The sequence below is a fragment of the Panthera onca genome, chromosome B3, assembly GCF_046562875.1.
Source record: "Panthera onca isolate mPanOnc1 chromosome B3, mPanOnc1 haplotype 2, whole genome shotgun sequence".
In the NCBI taxonomy this organism is placed as follows: domain Eukaryota; kingdom Metazoa; phylum Chordata; class Mammalia; order Carnivora; family Felidae; genus Panthera; species Panthera onca.
Window position 1 is genome coordinate 37,397,944 of NC_138344.1, and position 22,197 is coordinate 37,420,140.

The following is a 22,197-nucleotide window of genomic DNA, read 5'->3' on the forward strand; positions in this document are numbered from 1 at the left end:
GACAGGTCCAACACACTGTACGTAAATATAATGCAATTTTGTACAGTCACTAAAAATATAATTTTTAAAGACTGGTTGACATGAGAAACTGTCCATGAAAAATAAGTGAAAACAGCAGCATATGAACAACATATAGAGGACGGTGCCGAGTTTGTTATATATAGAAATAGCTAACACTTCTGGAATGTTCGCTATTATATACATTCTCTCAATCTTCACAGTGTTCCTGTAAGGTTAAGACTGTTATCCATGGTTTGTAGAGAAAGAAACCAACCAGAAAGAAAAATATCAATATCTTGGGGACAGGGGGAACGGGGGCCAAAATTACTGATGAATTTTTTTTCTTCATCCCCTCCCGTATTTTCCAATTCTTTAACAAGGAGGTATGACTTTTTGTCAGATACTGAGTCATTATTCTTCTTTCTGTGTTCTATATGCTTTATACATATAGTGAATCATTTGAATGATACAAACAAAACAAAAATCCACCTCCCCCTCCTGCTATTCCAACCACCAGAGATGGCCACTGTGGACTGTCACGCTTTCTTTCTTTCTTTCTTTCTTTCTTTCTTTCTTTCTTTCTTTCTTTGAGAGAGAGCGTACGATCACGCACACATAAGTGGGGGAGAGGGGCAAAGGGAGATAGAGAATCTCAAGCAGATTCCATGCTCAACATTGAGCTGGATACGGGGCTCGACCCCACCACCTTGGGTTCATGACCTGAGCTGAAATCGAGTCAGTGGCTCAACCAACTGAGCCACCCAGGCACCCCTATATTTGCTTTTAAAACGTGTATGTAGCCACATGTACTAAAAAAAGCAAACGTGATCATCTTACCATGTCAATTCAGAAAATTGCACAAATGGAGTCCTTTCAGTGGCTGCATTGGTCTCTGGCCCCATACATGCTGAGGGCCCCTTCCTGCAGGAGGCTCATGTATAATTCTGCCAAGTGGCAATCTATCTCTTGACTGTTTGGCACCCCCCCCCCCCCCTTAGGGCTCCAGGTTTGGGGCCTGGAGAACTGAGTTCCTGTCCTAATCCTGCCATTTGCTAGCTGTGCGAGCAGAGGCGAATCACCCTTTCTCTCTGCGAGCCTGTTTCCCCATCTCTCCGAGGGATTAGCAGTTCTTGCTTTGCCCACTGGAAGGGGACGTTGTGAGGCTCCAGAGTGCTGATGGTTAGTTAAGTCCTCTTAGGGCTGCCCCTGCTGCCTCTCCTCCCTATCTCCCAGCTGTAGGGATTCTTCAACTTGTCTCCAGTGGAGACAAGGACCAGAGGGCCGGGACAGGGAAAGAGAGAGACCTTGTTACCAGACAAGCACTGGAGGCCTAGAGGCTGGCTTTTGAAAACTCACTCCAGCTCACTCGAGTCTTGTGAGGGGCATCAGGGGAGAAGGAGGACTCTCTGGGTGCTGGAACACAAAGGGGGCGCCTGGAGTGCCACAAGGGGTTGAGGGGAGGGGGAAGCAGTAGAAGAAACTAGGGAAAGCGCTGGAAGGCTGAAAACGCTGCGTGGCGTCCACTTCAAAGCACATTTTAAAGGCTCTGCAGGAGCCAGCGGGTGCAGAAGCCAAGGCCCTCCTCCGCGGAGCAGCCGCCCTCTGGTGGCAGCGTGCAAAAGTTACAGCTGCTCCCTCTGCCCCGCCTCCCAGTGCCAGGCTTGAGAGCTGAGTTGCCACTCATGCATCCTGCAAGCATGGGTCCCTTAGCGAGCTTCCAACAGAGACGTGAAACCTGCCAAAAGGGGAAGTCAGGCTTGGGCGATCCCAGACTGGAACCTGGGACTCTGGATAGGCGGCCCAACTGATGCTGCCAGCAACCTCTAGTAATTGTAAAAGCAAAAGGCACCAGATAATGAAGATTTTATTCGGGCTATTGCAATAGACAGAATATTCCTTAACAAGGACCATCTCAAAGAAAAGGGAGGTGTCTGGGGTCTTAGAGAGGCAGGTAAACAAGGGAGTCATCAGTGCGTCTTCTGGGAGTAGTAAGAAAGAATGGAGATGGGTTTTTCCTGGAACGGGCAGAGCAGGGGGGGTCCTGTGCGGTTCGCTTTCTCCCTGGAACTTAAACGGGTAGGGCAACTTCTTAATCATTGCATCCCGGATTAGATAAACTTCCACATTGCCATAATGCTGCAGGATGGCCATTTAAGAGCTGAGGGAAGTGAGGCCCCGGTCACCCATCAGTGAGTTTTAGTGGCTGAGGTAAGATTCCAACGTGCAGAGAGGGACCAAGACAGCAAGGTGACCCCAGCCTGAAGTTTGACGTTCCCTCAAAGAGTAAAACCAGAAAATCATAGAGGGAGGGATGAGCGCAGCCAGCAGCAGAAGTGACCAGCTCCAGCCATGGCTTTCCGTTCGGTGGGCTGTAGCAGAGAAGGGTAGGACCACCCAGGCTGCCCCAGGAAAGAGGGGCAAATGGCATGAAGGCACAGTGAAGACCCTCGTCAAGCCCCAGGAAGGGCCAGAAACCGGGCAGTTCTGAGATGTGACTACTGTGTCTGCTTCTCAGCTAGCCTGTGTGTGTGTGTCTGACTACAGGGCACCCGTGCAGTTACTTTTCCCACCCAGCTTCCTTCCTCTACTCCCCGGCAACTTCAACTGGCACCTGGCGCCTTGCGGCCACCCCAGCCTCCGAGCCTACTCGGCCTCCAGCCAGAGAGCCCACCATTGACTGCAGCTTCCTCTGAATCTTTTAAGACGCTCTCAGAAGACAGCCCATGCTTTCAAGCCAGACCGTGAGTCATCAACTGCAGCCGGCCTGTGCCCTGCCTGGGCCCTGGCAGGGAGCCCACCCTGGCCCTTCAGTTATAGCCGGGAGGCTTAAACGATCTGCTTGTCACAGGGGCTGGGGCAGGACAGCTGCCTTGGAGTGTCAAGAGCACTGCATCGAGCTAAAGGAAACGAGAAAGGAGTTAGAAAGACTCAGCACGTGTCATGGAACCCCACGCCGGGCATACCGCTGGACCTCAAGGACGTGTAGACCCATTGCTCAGACCTCCCACAGCCTGGTCTTCTCACTCTCCCAACACCTTCTGCACACCACTGCCATGACTGGCTCCGGGCTGGATCTTAGGCCACTAGGCTTTGGGGAGGGACAACGTGACCCAAGTCCAAATATCCTGGAGAAGCGGGCTCTGATCGGCACGTTCAGGTACCCACCCGACAGTAACTGTGCCCACCTTCCCACTGAGCAAAGTGGCTTTCTGGTAACCGGGGATGGAGACAGGTGGGGCACTGGACACAGGGGGAGGGCGATGCTAGAATGAATGGCCTTACTCTGGTGTTTCATTTTCACCCCGCAGCTCAGGCCATTCTTCTGTCCTGACTGCCCCTACCGCACCCACAACCCCTTTGGCAGGCCAGCTCCTCCCCTCCTTTTGAGATTCCAGGTGGCTGGCACCTCCACCTGGGAGCACCTCCGGCCCTCCCTTCCCCCACAGCACCCCTCCTTTCTTGCTTCCATCCCTGCCGGCTCATCCCAACTCCTGAGTTACTTGAAAGACTCAGACTGTCTTTTTCTCAGGGCTGGGACATGGAGGGCTCGGTAACTGTTTCCCGGATGCACTGATTTTGAGGGCTTGGATTCAGCACTGGGGTTGATTTTTCAGAAGGGGATCCCAGGACTTCCAGTGTTTCTCACGTGATGCAGGGTAGCAAGGGAGCTGGCCCGAGTGTCAGTTCGCACTTCACCACGTGCTTGTTGGACAAGACCCCTAACCTTCTGGCTTCCTAACCTCTTCAATTTCCTCATCTGTAAAATGGGAATACTGGTGGTACCTACTTCAAAGAGCTGTTGTGAGGGTCCAGTTAGACACCGCTTACCACAATTCCTGGGACATCGCATGTGTTCATTATCTATCTTATTATTGTTACTATTACCATCATCATATGCCCCTCCCCCCTCCCTCCCCCTTGACGCTGACCACAGTGGCTGTGCAGAGGACAGGATGCCCCTCTCAAGCCCTTCGAGATCCCATAAGACAATCATCATTCCATCAAAAAAACAAAGGCTTAGACTTTAACATCACTGGGCTTCTGTAACAAAAGTACATATTTTAAATTTGGGGTAAAATATAATTTAAAAAATATATCAGGCAGTCTAACACACTTTGATATACCTTTTCCAGTCTTTCTTTTCTTTTCTTTTCTTTTTATTAAAAAAATGTTTAATGTTTATTTTTGAGAGAGAGAGAGAGAGAGAGAGACAGAGTACGAGCGGCTCAGGGGCATAGAGAGAGGGAGACACAGAATCCGAAGCAGGCTTCAGGCTCTGAGCTGTCAGCACAGAGCCCAATGTGGGGCCCGAGCCCACGAGCTGCAAGATCATGACCTGACCCGAAGTCAGACACTCAACTGACTGAAACACCCAGGCTCCCCCAGTCTTTTTTTCTTTACAACGTTAATGCAGTTCTAATCATACTATACCTACATAGTTGAATTCTATTGTACATAAGTATCATTATATCATGCCTGCTATGTTGTTATAGGTAATGTTCAAATATTTTTCAATGTTTCAGGGAAGGACAGTTAAAGGATATTTTTTTTAAAGGTAAAACCATTACACTTGTACAGATACAAAATGAATATGTTAAAGATTTTATTTAACTCATTGTAAACCAGGGACCCAGGAAGATGACAACCAGTTTAAAGGAGAATGCAAGGGCACCTGGCTGGTTCAGTCAGTAGAGCATGTGACTCTTGATCTCAGGGTCATGAGGTCAAGCCCCACGTTGGGAGTGCAGCCTACTTAATTGGGAAAAAAATAAATGAGTCCGACTTCGGTTCAGGTCATAATCTCATGATTCGTGATTCTGAGCTCTGTGTTGGGCTCTGTGCTGACAGCTCAGAGCCTGGAGCCTGCTTCGGATTCGGTGTCTCTGTCTCTCTCTGCCCCTTCCCTGCTCATGCTCTTTCTCTCTCAAAAATAAATAAAATAAAATAAAACATGAAAAAAACAAAGATGACCACACCAACATAAAAATGCACGTATGAGGGGCGCCTGGGTGGATCAGTCGGTTAAGCATCCAACTTCGGCTCAGGTCATGATCTCACGGTTCGTGGGTTGGAGCCCTGCATCAGGCTCTGTGCTGACAGCTCAGAGCCTGGAACCTGTTTCAGATTCTGTGTCTCCCTCTCTCTCTGCCCTTCCCACCCGCGCTCTGTCTCCGTCTCAAAAATAAACATTCAAAAATAATTTTAAAAATGCACATATGTACATGTACATGTACACATGTGTATATGTGTGAGCATCCCACATACTCATCTTACAGAGCGATACTGACACGCTTCTGTTGAATTTAGGTGGATGTTAGTAATGGCCCCAACCAACAGGATGCAGCAGAAGTGACTGGATGATTTCTGAAGTTTGAAGTTTGGTCATGAAGGGCAGATGGCTTCCCCTTGGTTCTCTCTCCCTCTCTCTCTCCCTCCCTCTCCCTCTCTCTCTCTCTCTCTCTCTCTCTCTCTCTCGGGACACTGGCCCTTGGAACTCAGCCCCTATATCATGAGGAAGGTCAGACTACACAAGAGGCCATGTGTAGGAGTTGTGACAAATAGCCCCAGCCAGGACCCCAGCTGGGGTGACAGCCAGCACCAACCACAGGTGAATTAGCCCTCCGATGATTAAGCCAAGCTAGTGACTCAAGCTTTTGAGTCTTCCTGCTGAGGCCTCAGACATTGCAGAGGAGAAACAAGCCTCCCTTGCTGTGCTCTGTCTAAATTCCTGATGCACAGAAACTGCAAGAGATTAATAATAGGGATTTCTGTTTGAAGCCATTAAGTTTTGGGGTAATCTGTGTTGCCATAGTACCTGGAACATGCGGTATAGGTGAAGACCACTTCAATATACACAATTCAATGTAAACATTATAAGCACCGCTAAAATTTGAACATCAGCTTCAAAACCAATGTTTGAAAAAAGAAGACCTGGGTAGTTTTTGAAATGGGAGATAGAACGGAGAGGCATGCAAGTGGGGAGCCGGAAAACTCTTCAGCTCACCACGAAAGGGAGGCAAAAATGATGGATTTTTCTGGAATCTGACAGTCAGAGAAATGTACATGTAAGGAAGTTCAGTCTTAACGGTGTCAAAGAATTAAAACAACAGGCTGGGGGGCGCCTGGGGGGCTCAGTCCCTTAAGTGTCTGACTTCCGCTCAGGTCATGATTTCATAGCTGGTGGGTTCGAGCCCCACACCAGGCTCTGTGCAGACAGCTCAGAGCCCGGATGGAGACTGCTTCAGATTCTGTGTCTCCCTCTTTCTCTGCCCCTCCCCCGCTCTCGCTTTCTATCAAAAATGAATAAACGTTAAAAAGATTTTTTTTAAATAAATAAAAAATAAAACAACGGGCTGTATACTTCGTACAAATGTCCAAATTACAGAAGACGAAAACAAATAAATCATTGTGCATTTCACAGAAGGCCAAAAAACAAAAGGAACATAAAAAAGAGAAGGCCAAAATCCGCAAACAAAGCCCCAACATGAAAATAAGACCCAACATGCCAGAATGCATACAAATGTCTTACACTCTCCTACTGGACGCTGCAGACCCTCTAACTGGATTAATGCAATTTAATGACCACAACACATCTGTACAGCTCACGACGCACGCACGCACGTACTCAGCGTCTGCAGCAATGGTGACGCCCCCTCACCGGTTACACCCTGCTCCCTGCCTTTTGGTGCTGTCAGTCTCCAGATGGACGTGGGCAGACACATCTAACGGAAGGGGCCAGGGAGGACAGTGATGGCCTCAGAAACACTGGACGGCCTCAGGACACTGACGGCCTGCGCCCGTGGGACAGGAGGCGCTGCCGGGCCATCTGGCAGTGAGTGAGGGTCAAACCTTCCCCCTACGTGCTTTCCTTCCGGAGGTTCTGGGGCACTGTAGAAGGCAAGACATGCCAATCAACCTTGCCGCTTTGCCCGGCCCCACCGGCACGTCATCAGGGAAAATCCGTCCCAGACGCCTGCCAAGAATTTGGCACTTTTTCTGAAAGGTTCTAACTTTTTTTTTTTTTTTCTTTTTCTGTGTCTTAATTAGCTTTTAAATTGGGCACATTGGAGATGGTATATCGAGGAAGATTGGTCTAATGCCATCTACATCAACTCTAAAATCCTATTATCTGTCATTTGTAACAGCAGAAGCTTTTTTTTTTTTTTTTCTTCGATAAACGCGGCTGTTAACATCAGGTGCTCCGCTACACGCCAGGAGTACAATCACCAGGGAGGTCTGGCGCCTTGTCCTGGGCAGGCCCTCCTGGTCTGGGGAGGAGGGAGAGTAGGCAAGCAAGTAAACAGCCACCTCTAATACAAGGCAGGAGAGAATGCGCGCTAAATATAGGAACCGAGCAGCAAGAACAGGGGGAGTGAGCAATTAATGCTGATGGAGGAATGGGGAGGAGGCTTTCTGTCGTGTTTGCAGGGCCCCACGCTGCACTGCAACAGTAAACTCTAAAGGGAAGAAACTACCCACACACTCAAAGTGCTGTCAGCCTGCAGAGCCTGGTTCATCCGGGGCAGCTGAGCCATGCTGAGGGGAAGCTGTGTCCCTCGGCAAGGGTATGGGGAGAGGCCAAATGAAGTGGGTCACATTTTTTTTTTAAGTTTACTTATTTTGAGAGACAGAGAGAGAGAGAGAGAGAGCGCGCAGGAGCAGGGGAGGGGCAGAGACAGAGGGTGAGAGGGAATCCCAAGCCAGCTCCATGCTGTCAGCGCAGAGCCAGAAGTGGGGCAAAATGGGTCACATTGGGTCCAAGGGAAAGCAGTGGCCCAGGATGAGGTGTCATCACACAGGAGACCCTAGCCCTGGGGACAGCCTCTGATGTTAGCTACGGTAAAATGTTGCTAATGACCAGAGGGGCGAGTTGTGGGCATTTTCTCAGTCCCAAGTTGCCGGGGAGGGTGGCGGGGGGGAGACACTGGTTGAGTTCAGCCCCAGGAAATGTGGGTGGGTGGGTAGGTGGGTCTCAGCTAAAAGGGAAGTAAAAAACTAGCCTTTACTGAGTGCCTTCTAGGTGTCAGACACTACAGAACATTCTCACCTTTGTAACTCCAAATATTTACCAAACACTACTTTAGGCATTGGAGATAGAGTGGTAATAAAATGAAAATCCTGCGGTACCTGGGTGACTCCATTGGTTAAGCATCTGACTTCGGCTGAGGTCCTGATCTTGCCATTTGTGAGTTCGAGCCCTGCATCGAGCTCTACCAACAGCTCAGATCCTGGAGCCTGTTTTGGATTATGTGTGTGTGTGTGTGTGTCTCTTTCTCTGCCCCTCCCCCCTGTTTGTGCGGGTGCGCATGCGAGCGCACACCCCCCTCTCTCTCTTTCAAAAATAAACTTAAAAATAAAATGAAAATCCTGCTCTGCTTGCGTAAATAAACAAATATTTGACATGATTTCAGTGATAAATACCTATCACCAATATTAAGGACTTAAAAAAAAAGGAAACAGAAAGAAAGGAGGTGCTATCATCAAGAAGTGGTCAGGGAAGACCTCCTGGAGGAGGTGCCATTGAGCAGAAACCTAGTTAATGACAGAACGAGCCTTAGGACATGTAGTGAGCCTTCCCCCGTCTAAAGATGGAGAAACCAACCTCAGAGAGAGGCGGTGGCTTTCCCTAGATTACAAAGGTCTGAAGGCTTCTCTAGGGGAGGGAGTTCTTCCTGAGATTCTGGGCTCAGGTGATGTGCTCAGAGGCAACACCACCTTCAGACCCTCCAGTTACATATAGCTGTGGTCGCTGTGGGCTCACAGATCCTTAGACCAATCCACTTGGTACCGGGTTAGCCCATGAGTTCCTTCCCTACCCTCTTCTCTTTCTTCTCCTCTCCAAGCCCCCTCTTCTCTGTCTCTCCCACCTCCTTCTCCTTCTTGTTTTTACATTTGACTGCAAATAAACACTGAAAAGTCCCTAAACATAAAGGTTCAGATTAATGAATAACTAGAGGCAGAATGCCTGAGTGACCAGCACCCAAATGAAGAAATAAGAGTGTTGGGGCACCTGGGTGGCTTAGTGGGTTAAATGTCCGACTCCTGATTTTGGCTCAGGTCATGATCTCGTGGTTGGCAAGTTCGAGCCCCGCGTTGGGCCCTGCGTTGGGCTCTGCGCTGATGGCACAGAGCCTGCTTGGGATTCTCTCCCTCTCTCCCTGCCCCTCCCCCCCCCCAAAATAAATAGTATGTTGCTGCCACCCCAGAAGCCTTCATGTGTTCCTTCCCGTTTCCCTGTCATTTATGCCAATCCCTGCCTTGTTTTTGTTACCATTTTACCATCTCTGTGTCCCTAAACAATACACGTTTGCCTCCATAACTCTGAACTTTATATAAATGGTATAATTCTGTAATGCCTATTGCGCCTTACTTCTTTCACTCAGCATCAAGTATACAAGATTCATCCCTGTTGTTGGCTGTACTGGTTTGCTAGGGCTAAGTACCACAGACTGGCGGCTTAACGGGAACATAGTTTCTCACAGACCTGGAGGTTAGAAGTCCAAGGTCAAGACACCAGGAGCGATGCCTCCATCTGTTCCAGGGCTCTTTCCTTTGTTTGTGAATGGCTGTTCTCACATTGGCTACCCACCCCTCTCCACCGCCCCCCCCACGTGTCTATGTCTGAATTTCCTCTTTGTATAAGGACTTCATGTTGGCTTAGGAACCACCCATATGACTTCATTTTAACATAATTACCTGTGTGAAGACCACAGAGTGTGGTCACACTCTGAAGCATGGGGGTTAGGACTTTCACATATGAATGGAGGAGGGATACATTTCAGCCCGTGACACTGAATGTAACTATAGTTCACTCATTTTCACGAGCAGCTCGTTTTCAGTACTGTCTAGCGTCCTATTGCCTGAGTGCACGACCATATATTTATCCATTCTCCTGTGGATCGTCCCTTGTTTCCAGTTTGTGGCCATTACAAATAATGCCGCTTTTTTTTTTTTTTTTTTTTTTTTTTTGCGTGTAATCTGCTGCACATGCACATGAGTCTCCGTAGGGTTTATAACTAGAAATGGAACAACTGAGTCATAGGGGTCAGTTTATCCCCAATGTTAGAAGGCCGGCAAACAGTTTTCTAAAGTGGCTGCACTGATTTCTCCTCACTCCAGCCACATATTCTCTTATCTTCACGGCTCTGCTTCCTCAGCAATATTTGGCATTCTCAGACTTGTCAGTGGTAACCGGGAGGTAGTTGATTTTGCATTTCCCTGATGGCTGATGGGGCTGAGTGCACTTTCACAGGGGATGTCTGATGCTCCCATTCTGTGAAATGCCCGCTCAAGTCTTTTGCCGGTTTTAAGTTATTTTTTTAATTTTGTAATCTCTTCACTTTCTCTGCTCATGGCAACTTTATTTTAAGGGCATAGTTAACACTTTCCTGCCGCTGGGTTTCCGTCCTCACCATCTGATTCACCCCGCAAGTTTATAATAACTTGACTGTAGGAGAGCAAGGACAGAAGCTTCATCCTTCCTTCTCAGGAATCCCTGGGCTTCTCATGCAAACATTCCAACTTTCCCCTCCAACTTCTCACCTCTACCTGTGGACAGAGCTTCACCCCAGATGGCAGCCTCTTCTCTTACCTGGCCTGTTGCTCTGCTGCCCACACAGGGTTATGATAACTGAATGAGATCATGTGCAGATGTCCAGCATGGTCCCTGGACTCCTACATGCTCTTAGCAAATATTACTTCCCTTCCCCTTTCTTGATGCTCTGCAGAAAAGTAGTAGAGTAACATTCATCGACTGCTACCTGAGTGCCAGGAGGTATGCCAAGGGCCACCCATTATCGTTCGAGCTGCCTATCCATTACCGTTCTCTCTCTCTTTTTTTTAATGTTTATTTATTTTTGACAGAGTGTGAGCAGGGGAGGGGCAGAGAGAGAGAGAAGGAGACACAGAACTTGAAGCTGGCTCCAGGCTCTGAGCATCAGCACCAGAGCTCGACGCGGGGCTCGAACTCCCAAACAGCGAGATCGTGACCTGAGCCGAAGTCGGAAGCTTAACTGACTGAGCCACCCAGGCTCCCCTGGCTGTTATCTTCTTTCTTAGTTACAGATTTTATTCAGAGCTTTAATATGCATCCTCTGCTTTTCTTGCCTTCCTTATTCCTGGTGCCTGGATCTTGGAGCTCCAGCAGCCATTTGGGGCCACAAGTTGTTATCCTAAAGAGCCAGCTCTGTGACACAGTGGAGCCATCAGACCAGACCTTGAAAGACAACTTGTCTCATGCAAGAGAGAAATTAACCTCTGTCATCTTAAAGCAAAAGTTATTTGGTTTTCTATTATTTGAGGCAGAACCTTATCCTGATACTCATGAAAAGTACGTTTTTGGTTAATTATAAACATGTGTTTGCTTGAGCTAAGTTTTCCTGCCTCCATTAAAATTAGTTTTGCTGGTGAGTAAATGATAATATATTTAAATCTCTACGGTCAAATTTATATTTTTCAAACGACCCATTGGATCAGTATTTTCACACGGATATGAGTACACTGAGACAGGGCATCTTAAGTAGCCAAGAAATTAGTATTCCCTATGATAAAAAAGTGTTGCTTACTCTTTATGAGAAGTTGTCTTGTTTATGACAGCTACCCATAGGTATTATGTCAGGATACTCAGAGGGTAACGAGTCCATTCTTTTTTAATTGAATTAGCAGCAAATACAGAGAGCTTCCTGTGTAAGTTAGGTAGGCTGCAATCTATTCAAAGTGAGACTCTCAAGTCATGGTCCCTACCCTGCTTGTGAAAAATCCATTGGTTGTAAGTCACTGCCAGAGAGCAGGTTAATGTGTTTGGTTACCGAACCACTATTAAAATAGGAAGCAGCGTAAGGTGCGTCATGCACACGCACACGCTAGTGAGGAAGCCACGTGTGATGTAGGGGTGAACACTCCGGATTCTGATTGCAGGGTCTTGGACTTGGATGATTCACTTAATCTTTCCGAGCCTCAGTTTCCTCATCTGAAAACGGTGGTTTACAACATGCACATATTGTGAGGATTACGTGAGAAAAAAATGCATAAAAAAAACACCCGGAAGGAAGGAAGGAAGGAAGGAAGGAAGGAAGGAAGGAACTCACAAAATGTTAAATAAGGTGGGCTTGTTTCTATTTTGTGACAAGAGGCTAATTTGGGGCAAAGAAGAGTGATTTGCCCCTTCAGCAGGAGGCCTTACTCCAGATTCAAGCCACTTGAGTCACCAACCCCCAGACTGGCCCCAGGGGAAGAGGCCCCTGAAGACCGGACCCTGATGCCCTGCCCTGGGGTGGGTGCGAGGCCCCTCACTCTGCATCAGCCAAGCCCAGAGGAGCTGGGTGTAAGCACAGATTAGGTTGCAGTTTTTATTTAAAGATCTTAATTTCTGGCACTTATTTCGGGGATTACAGTGGTGGCTTAAGATCCTTTAAAGACATTCCAAGTTGAAGTCTTTCCTTCACTTGGCTGCTAAAGTTTAATTCAGTCTAATTATTTCATATGGCACCGACTATAATAGTTTCATAATTTCTAGTATATTAAGCACTTAATATGTTGTGTCATTTGGAATCACATATTAAATTCAGCAAAGTACATTTTAATGAGAGTTAAGTGGTGTGAAAATATTAACACAATGTGATGGTTCATCTTGTTGTTCATATTTTGTAGGTCTGTTCCTGATGCACAAAAGCCTCGCTCACCAGGTATGGGAAGGATTTAACTGCCTGAGGCTAGAAAGGGGGTCTGGGGAGACCATATGCCTACCTTTTTCCCCACAGCACTTTACAGTGGGATTTCCCATGGGGCCTCGCGACCCTATAAAAGCAAGTAGGGAAATTGTTATTTCCATCTTAGAGATGAGGAAACTGAGGTTCACTGCTGACTCTCATAAACGTGGTCTTTCTTGGTTCAAAGCCATTGTAGTTTTTCCCTGTACCACAGCTGTCGTCGGTGTGACCCTGGTGGGGGTGAGTGCTGTCTGGACTCAGGGGAGGGCCGTGAGTATCTGGAGGGGGTGTCACCTCACCTCTCACCTTGCAACCCCACAGAGAAAAACTAACAGAACCACCGAGAAGTTGGCAGACTTTCTACTCGGACTTGGGATCCTTTTTGCACCCTCACAGAGTGTCCCTTCCACGCCCTAAACCGAAGTGCCTGTGCTCTTAGGCTAGCCTGGGATTGCCAGAGAAAATGGTCTTGGACTAAATCACAGTGAACCCATCAGATAGCAACAGCTCAGGCTAAGGAGGCTTCAAAGGCAGGAGTTAAGGCAACAGAGAGAGAGATTTTAGAGAGATCCTCCCAGAACCCTCAAATGGGACTCCTTTATTCCAACTAGGTGCAAAAGTCAGCTCTTGGAGCCAGAAAGATTTGACAGCAAATTCCAGTGTCCCTGATTAGCTCTGTCACTTTCCTCTCCAGGCCTAGCTTTTCCCCATCAGTAAAAGTGCTTATCTCTCAGACATGAAAATGAAACAGAACATCAGAAGAAAGGGAAGGATTCAGACTAAGCTCAGTGAACAGGAGTGAGTGGGTCTAGGAGCCTGTGTGCTCAGACCCAAAGCCTTGAAGCCCTCTGGGTGAAAACAGTCCTCATCACAGCTAAGAAAAGGAGGGGCAGGGGAGAGGGAGAGAACTCAGAAAAAGGGGCTACTACGACAAAAAGATTAGAGTAGCTAAGAAACAGTCCCGGTAGTCACTTTAAAAAGAGGAGCTATTTTCACTTTTTAAAAAGTGTGTTTCATCCAGGTAGCTGCGAGATTAAGGAAAGAAGACCAAAGAAGAATAAGGAGTGGTTATGCATCGAGTATATTTATACCGTCCATGTACCTCCCATATGCCCAGGGCCTAAACACTTTACAGAAGCAGCTCATCTAAAGTGCTCGGGCTGTTCACGTCAAAACTGAAGTCAGTGTTCAAACTGCCGTGCTGGGCACTCAGCAGAGTCACCGTCCTACAGGTGGGGAAATAGCCAGATATTCACAAAGTTCCAGGCACAAAAAAGAGATCACAGGGAGGGTCAAAAAGTACCGCCTGGGCTGGGGTCCCAACCCCCCGCTCCAAATGCAAGCTGGGGAAGGGGCAGGATTATAGGGTACCACTGAGGTCAGGCATCTGGGATGGATTAGAACTGCTCTAACCACAGCAGGGGCCAAACCAGAAAAGCAAGGGCTGTGAGCACAGGGGGATTAAGGAAGCTTGGGAGGAGCCACTCCCTCTGGCCACAGCTGACCCTGCCTCAGGCCTCCCTCTGAGCTGTCGGCACACAGATCTTCTTCTACTTGCCCCTCCCCCCACCCCTGGTTTTCTTCACTGGGAGGCAAAGAAGGAAACTCGGAAAAACTCATATACACTGGGGTGATTAGGTGGGAGAGGATACTTCAAAAGAGAGCTTACAAAAACAAGGTTTAAGTCAGAGCACGTGCTGCTCAAAGGGATTTCTAGGACCTGAGTGGTGGGTCCTCTTCCATGCCCAGGCTCCCCGCAGCCCTGCTCTGTGTCTGGGGCCTTAGGACCTTCTGGGCCAGGCCTGTAAACTCGGCACATCCCCGCCCTACGACTGGGTAAAGCCTCCTGATGCCCCCAACGCCATTCATCCCCAGGGTTCCCAGCACAGAGGAGGCCACGGCTGCGTCTCCACATCCCTGCTTCTTCTTCCCTCTGGTGGGGTTGATGGGAATCCCTGGCCCTTCTTCCTTCAAATGAGTGACATGTGGAAACACTCAGTGCTCCCAGGCTGCAGGGGAAACACTACAATGTTAGAGGATGCTGAGATCTCATGTCTTCACGGACGTGTTTTCAATATGAAACAGGCCGTTTCTCCATTGATCAAAATGTAATTAAAGTTGCTCTGATCTCTCGCACTCAGAGGGCGGGAAGCTCCAGCTCAGACCTCAGAGGGCGGGAAGCTCCAGCTCAGACCGGACGGGGCGATGCAGGGGGTGGGGTGGGGGGACCACTCTGCCTTTCTTGAGGTTCTGCAGCCCATGGCACTCAGGGAAGGCTGTCGGGACTCAGGCCACCTCAGGTCTCAGAGTGGAGGGGGGGGACACCAGCTCCGAGGGCCAGCAGGAGCTGGGGGCTCCCACTGCAGCTCTGAGACCGTGCAGTTCTCTCTGGCACCCACGTATTACTCCCTGCTTTCGGTGTCCGTCTCCTTGGGTCTCTCCTTACCGACTCCCTCCATACATCTGTCCTCCGGCTTCATGCCACATCCAATCTGCCTTGTCTCCTCTCATCCCGGCCCTCCCCCTCCCTCCACGCTGGGCCTTTGGGGCTCAGGGGCGAGTGTCACAAGGTTCAGCAGGTCCCAGACCCTAGCCTGCCCTGTGAACTGTTCCCGGGATATTCTATGTCCCAAGGATGACTGGCATGCTCCACCCTTCTAAAATAGAAAACAAAAAGTGTTCAATTTTTACACGTTGCTAATTGGAGTCTCAAAAAAAGTCCTTCAGTTACCCAGTTACAAAAAAAAAAAAAAAAAAAGTCACAGCATGTCAAAACTGAAAGAGAGGTTATCTTCTCTAGGGCGGTTTCCTCACTTGGCAGAGAAGTCCAGGGAGTTGGGCAAGGTCACAAAGGCAGATGCAGGAAGGAATGGAAACTAGAACTCAGACGTCCCTCTGTAACACAACTGCTCAATAAGAAAACAGACAAAAACGAAAAACAAAATAAAACAGAACAAAAAAACACCCAAGCTCCACCTCTGGCTCAAAATAACACCTACTCCTGTAGCCAGAAATGGTGAACAACCTGGTCCATCTCCTGCTGGTTTTCGCAATAAGGCAGTTATGAACCCACGAGATGTACCTGTCACCGTGACACGTGTGCACATTGACTGTGACCAAAAGGCTCTTCTTCTAAATAAATGAATAAAAACGTGGATGCTAATTGAAGATTAGCATCATCTCCCATCAATGCTAATACGCTTTTTGGTTATTTGCAATTCCCTTTTGCAAATCTGAGGGAAACATCATTGCCCAAATTAGCTCTTTTCCCTCAGTGAAGGCCGTATTAGCATTCTGAGGTTTGTGTTTGCTCACTGCTTATTTAGACAGAGGTCAGGTGAGAAGCTGGGCAGCCTGCACCTGATTTCCATTTCACTGAAGACAGGTGGGGGGAGGGACTCCAAAGTACCCAGAGGCCAGGCCAGGTGCTCCCTGGCTGTGGTCTGAGTCAGGCTCACAACGCTGAGCCACAGCATGACCGGGAGCACCACCTACCTCCACAGTGGCTTCTCCTGCCTGAAGGACTTGCCCAGATGGGTGACATTGACTCAGGTAGCTCCCAGGTCATCTTCTGCCTGGCACTGTCTGTCAGGTCCTCTCAGGGTTGCATCCGTATGGAGCGACAGTTCAAATGTCCCCTTCCCTCCTGCCCACCTTCATTCCCCAGTCACTGTCTAAACCCCATGTTCTTCCCTTCTAGTCCTTCTAGCACTGAGAATGCTCTTCCACGTTTGCTTGGCTCCCTCGCCGGAACCGAACGGCCACAGCAACACAAACCACTTCTTGTTGGCCCTGTAGCCCCGGCGCTGACGTCACAGATGCTTGCTGTGTGGTGAGGGAACTAGGGCGGGAAGGAAAGTCTGAGCCGATAAGGCCTTGGGAGCATTGTCCAAAAGGGGAGGCCGCACTCGTGGTCCCAAATCTTTCCTCGCTCGAGTTCCACCGTGAAGAGGAAAAGATCGGTTTTTGAAACCAGACTTGCCTGCAAATCCCAACTTCCTTCACGACTGGCAGGCTAATTTTGGCCTTGATTAACCAACTAGAGCTTGTTTTCTAACGTGCAAATTGAGGGGAAGGACACGGGTCAGCTAAGGGGCCCGGCCCAGTGCTGGACCAAAGCCTGGCGACCTTTCCCGGTCTGCCACACCTCGAGTCACACTACGGAAAGCGTTGGCCCCAAGCGGACGCTCACCCCCTTGCCCTTGGCTTCAAGCACGGGGCGCAGGGCCCGACCACCCCAGGGGAAACAGCGGCGCACCGTGAACCACTCCTCCGCGCTGCGGCCCCGGGCCACCCTGCCCGGCCCCTTCCGGTGCACGACCGGCGTTTCCAGCTCTCGCCAGGGTCACGGGTCCTGCCGCGGGGACTGCCCGACCCGATTTCTGTGGGGCCCCCGTGCGCATCACCGCCTCTTGTCCCCCAAAATGTGCTGGCGCCGCGCACGCGCCACCCCGCGTAGTTTCGGGGACACCGTGCCGCCCGGTTTTCGGTGGAACCTCGCGTGCGACCCCTGGGGGCCCAGCTGGGACGGCGGGGAAGAGAAGCGCGGCCGCGCGCGCCACGTGACCGAGTGTGAGGCTCGCGCCCTCCGGGGGCGCGCAGAGGTCGCGCGGGCCGAGGGCCAATTTCCCATGGTGCCTTAATTTGCATATGCAACGTTGGAGGGTTAGAGAAATAATTAGAGTTCATTTCGCTGTAATCACAAAGATACAATTACCGTGTGTACGAGATACACAAGGTCATACGTCTTCAAAATTTAGTTTTTTCTAAGTAATGCAGTGTGGTCACCATAACTGTAAAAGTCTTCGCATTCTCTGCTTTATATACTCTCAGAGCGCGCCTGCACATCGTGCTCGCTTCGGCAGCACATATACTAAAATTGGAACGATACAGAGAAGATTAGCATGGCCCCTGCGCAAGGATGACACGCAAATTCGTGAAGCGTTCCATATTTTGTATCTGAGCTTATCCCTCCCTTGCAAACACTTTTCACTTACAGGTTCTTTTGTTTCACACAAAGGAAACTGTAGTCCCAGGAGATGGAATAAGAGGAGGTGGGGCACAGTCAGAATCTCTCTTTGTCGTGCTTTTTATGTCTGGCCCCAGTCTTCCGATCTTTTCCAGCTTGCCTCTGCTTCCCCTTGCACTATCCTGAGTCCCACGGTACCTTAACACTTAAAGAAACGGTCTTGCCAAAGTGGACCCACTTCAGGTCCAAAACAGAACAGGAACTTAGGGCTGTGATAGACAAGGTGACTCTAACAGGAACGCTCAACAAGACTCACCATGCTGCCTCTGAATCAAAAAAAATAATGCCCACTCCTTAAGGTCTACCGTGTGCCAGGGGCCTCACCAATATCCGGGTTTCGTATTCCTGACAGCCCTGCCTTGTGAGTATTATTGTCACCATTTTACAGGAGTCACTGAGAGGCAAAGCAACCTGGGCATGATCATGTAACCAGTAAGTGGCTGCGGCAAGGCCTGCTAAGACCTTTGGAGGCACAGGCCCTGAAAAGATCGGGACCCTGCCCCTGCGCAATGAATGCAAGAACCACAGTCCTAATTAGTAAGATTAGTAAGAAAAGTCCAATAAATTTCAGATTTCCTGCGATGACTTTATCAATGGTTTTGAAATATCTCCCCCCCCCCCCCAGGAGAAAAATGTTAGTGCACATGTTTTGCTGATGCCTGAGCACACACGTAGTCGGCCCAGCGGTCTCTGCAGCCGCTGGGAGAGCAGCGCACAGATCCCAGGCTCTGTGCTCCCCACAGATAGGGCAGGCTGCAGACGCCAAGCCCCTGAGCCGCCCCAGGGCAGAGGCGGGTCTTCTCCCGGTGGGCGCTCAGAGCTGCGAAGCAGCGTTCCATCAGGGATCCATTTCTGTTCCCTTCAGTGGAGGTGAAATGATCCTTTCCAGGTAACAGCCAAGAATAGCGGTCTGTGGGACCTCTCACTGCACCTTCTCCTCGGCTCACAGCCTCCAGTATATGCAGTTGGAGGGCAAGCTTTGGTTTTCCTTTCTTTCCTCAAACATGCCTGGTTCTTAGGAAGAACTTGGGCAATTGGGTGAGTAGTTTTCAATGTCTCCTTCTGGGATGCCAAACAAGGAAAGGACCAATGTTGGTGTGACTCTCCTTCTAAAGAAACTATTCCTCTTGGTCTGACCCGTTGTGTTGGAGCAGAAAAGAGGAAAGACAGGCAATTCTTAGTCCTGGAAAAGTCAGACACCTGGCTGACTTTCCTGGCTCCGCACCGTTCTATGAAGTAAAACTTCTACTCCTGTTACACATGAGGAAGTTGAGGCACAGAGACATTCAACAACTTGCCCAATGTCACAAGACTAGTAAATGGCAGAGAAGGGCTTGAAGCCCAGGAAATCTGGCTATAGAGCTTGTGCTCTTAACCAAACACTATGTCACCTTTGAAGATAGAGAAGGAGAGATAAAGCTGTTTAGAATCAATGGAAAGAGAACACAGGCCCAGTTCTGCTTTTGTCGGTGTTCTGAATTCAAGGACAGGAGTTGTATTTTTGCAAAGGATCAAGGCTCTACCTTAGATCCAAGGAGGTGGAGTAGTGAGTGGACGGGGGGGAACTGCACCCTCTTTGGGACACAGCTGAAAAAGGAAGAAAGTTTTCCTAGGCCGACAATCTCTTGCCAGACACCTGCCCCCCTCCCCAAATAATCCTCCTGAGGAAGGATCATCTGACCACTAAACGTGTGCTTAATTAACATTAGGCAAATGAACTTAATCGTCTCCCAAGAGCTGTAGTCCAGAAGCACCTAGGGACTCCTCCCCTCAGACATATCCAGCATCCTGATAAACCACAAAGTTGGAACCACTTCATTTAGACATCTGTTGAGCTACTTTGGGGCACTGGGTGCTGTGTTGGAGATCACAAGGAAAAGCAAGATGTGGCCCCTGTTGCCAGGGTACTTACAGTCCTATGGGGAACACACACACACAACCAAGGATAACTCAGAGAAGGGAGCACACGCTTAGCTTCAGGAACCAAGTGCCACAGGAATGCAGAAGTCAGTCTAAGGAATCCGGGGGTCTGCCAGCTGTTTTTTTGCAGACAGGTTACCAGATTTGCAGGATGCATGGAGGCGGGATTTCTCCCCGGGGGGGGGGGGGGGGGGGGGGGGGGGCGGTGACTCTCCACCAGGGCCTACAGCTTAATCCTGGATTTTCTGGGAAAGGTGAGGATAGAGACTGTAAACAGCATCTCCTTATGAGTATTTCGAAGTTCCTTCGATGAAAAAAGGTGGTCTGAGGTTGAGGGGGCATCTTTACCTGGTACTTTATCCACAGACCCAGGACTCCGGAGCCAGACCCCCTGTGGGCACCTCCCGGAGTCACGGGTGTGAAACCAGACACCTCGGAAGAACACCCAGGTCGAAGTTCTGTGCTCCATAGCCCACTGGCAATTCCCGAAACCCCCCTTTTTCTCCCTAAGACAACGCTCCCTAGTCTAGGGCCTTCGGACGTTGGCTGCAATGCCTAAAATGTGTCGCAAGGTGGCAACGTTGTGGCGAGAAATAGACTTTTTAAAAATCCTGGGTTTTTGTTTTTTTTTTTTCAAAGCATATTTTCCCTATTAATGTTTCATTTAACTTAATTAGAATCTGGTAAACTAATTAAAGTAGCTACGAGCCCCGCAATCAGCAATAATTCGTATAATTATTGATAATTACATCCATACCAATCGTTTGGTTATTAACATTTGGGGGAGAACAAACCACTTCTGAAGGGACGAGGAACCCAAGAGGGTTTTTTGCGACAAAGCTTTCTGGGTCGGATCCGCCTACACCTCCAGTCTGCAGAGATTCCGGCCCAGATGGGGTGCCCTTTGGCGAACCCCTGCTGCCTACGGCTTTTTTCTCTACTTTGGGGAATTCGTTAAGGGAAGGTGAAAAGGAGTATTTGCTAGGCTTCTCTGCGTGGGCCGCGGCCACGGAACTTCCTGCCTGGGTAGCAACTGTAATTCCCATTTTATAGAGCAGGCTGTGCCGCTTCCAAAGGCGTGGTCACGCCAAGGCGGTGAAGTCTCGTGCTCTCCCCAACACCTGGACTGTTCTGCGCTTCCCAGCACCGCTCGGCCCTGGACGCAGTCACTTGCTCACTTCCTCTCGCGACCTGTTTCGCCGTTGGTGCAGCGGAGAACTGATCGGGTTGGTTCCACCCAAAGGAAACCTTCCCGATCCCCGGAGGGTCCCTGCTAGGAGACCTCGCGTCCCGAGGTGACTTCTTCCCTCGACGACACCTCACAGTTTAGCCGCTGCCCTCACCGCCATTATCTCTCTCATGTCCTGTGTCTAGCCCTCCGACTGTCTCGGGACTGGGGTCCTGAGAACCCTAGCGCAGGGGGCTCCGGGGACCGGCTTCCTGCCTCCGCAGCGCGCCGGGGGGTGGAGGGGGGGGCCTCCTCTCCTACGCCCCTTCCAGGCGGCGGGCAGCGCGCTCCCTGCTCACCGACCCGCCACGGGCCCTCCAGATGACCCGCTACCAAACTTCCCGACCGGCGCAGCGCAGGGCTCCCAGGCCCGAGGGGCTAGCCCGGCGGTGGGGGACCGGAGGAGTGCACGGAGACTCCAGGGATGTCGGAGGGCGGAGTCCGCGGGGCGCTGGACCGGGCTGGGGACCCGCGGCCCTGCGCCCCGCTTCCCTCCCAGAGCTCTTCCGCGCGCGCCGGGGTGAGAGGCCTGAATATTATTTTACGTGGGCCAAAACGGAGGCCTAGAAGGATGAAGGGAGCGACACAGAGCCCTTAGTCCTCAGCCGAGGTGGTGAAACTGGAAGCCAGGGCTTAATGAGCCCCAGGACGGTGCGCTTTCCCTCTCCAGGCACACTCTTCTCCCCCTCAAAAAAAGTGCGCTGCAGTTTCCATCCTTTATCTGTAGCCTAACCAGCAGGTGCGCTGTGGAAACTGAGGCCCACGGGAGGCGTGCGGCAAGGTGAGGGCTCATCAACAGCGGCCAGGAAGCAACCCACCGCGGTCACACGCACCCTGACACCGCCCCATCCCCCAGTCGAGACCACCTGACTCCAGCGCAGGCGGGCGTCGCCTGGCTCCTTGGGCTCCTCCACGTCCGCGCACCCTCTCGGGCCCAAATGGACAGAACATTAAAAACTGCCAGGGCTCCCTCCGTTAGGGTAGCGGAGGGGCAGGCAGGAGGATATCTGTGTGCTTCCAGGCTTGCCCAGACGAAGTCTATCCTAGGTACCTCGCTCCCCGCCCCGCCCGCCTTGCCTCGCCCCAGCGCTCCAGGGCCAGGCCTGCGGTGTCCGGGCCTCCTGGCAATTCTGAATGAACCTGGGCTTCCGGGCAGGATGCCGGGCAAACTCCCAGGAAGTGTCCGGTCTCTGACCGCGCTGGAAAGGACTTCCTCGTTGGGGCAGGTGTGGAAGTGGGCGCGAGTAAACCCTCGGCCCTTGAGGGAGCTCCAGGGAAGAGTCTGAGACCCTGGCACCCAGGAGCCTCCTGTA

At 50.3% G+C, this 22,197-nt stretch overlaps 1 long non-coding RNA gene and 1 other non-coding gene across 2 annotated transcripts in view; one reads left to right on the top strand and one right to left on the bottom strand.

The window, feature by feature from the left end:
- The window catches only part of LOC132668964 (uncharacterized), a 58,132-nt gene extending 40,906 nt beyond the window's left edge, over positions 1–17,226 (bottom strand). Inside the window, exon 1 of the long non-coding RNA XR_009605901.3 lies at positions 16,203–17,226. This is a non-coding gene — a long non-coding RNA (uncharacterized LOC132668964). The remainder of the gene's footprint in view (positions 1–16,202) is intronic.
- A 330-nt stretch (positions 17,227–17,556) lies between these two features.
- LOC132670473 (U6 spliceosomal RNA) lies at positions 17,557–17,663 on the top strand. Its single transcript, XR_009606711.1, has one exon. It is a non-coding gene; the product is annotated as a U6 spliceosomal RNA (small nuclear RNA).
- Positions 17,664–22,197: the final 4,534 nt, after the last annotated feature.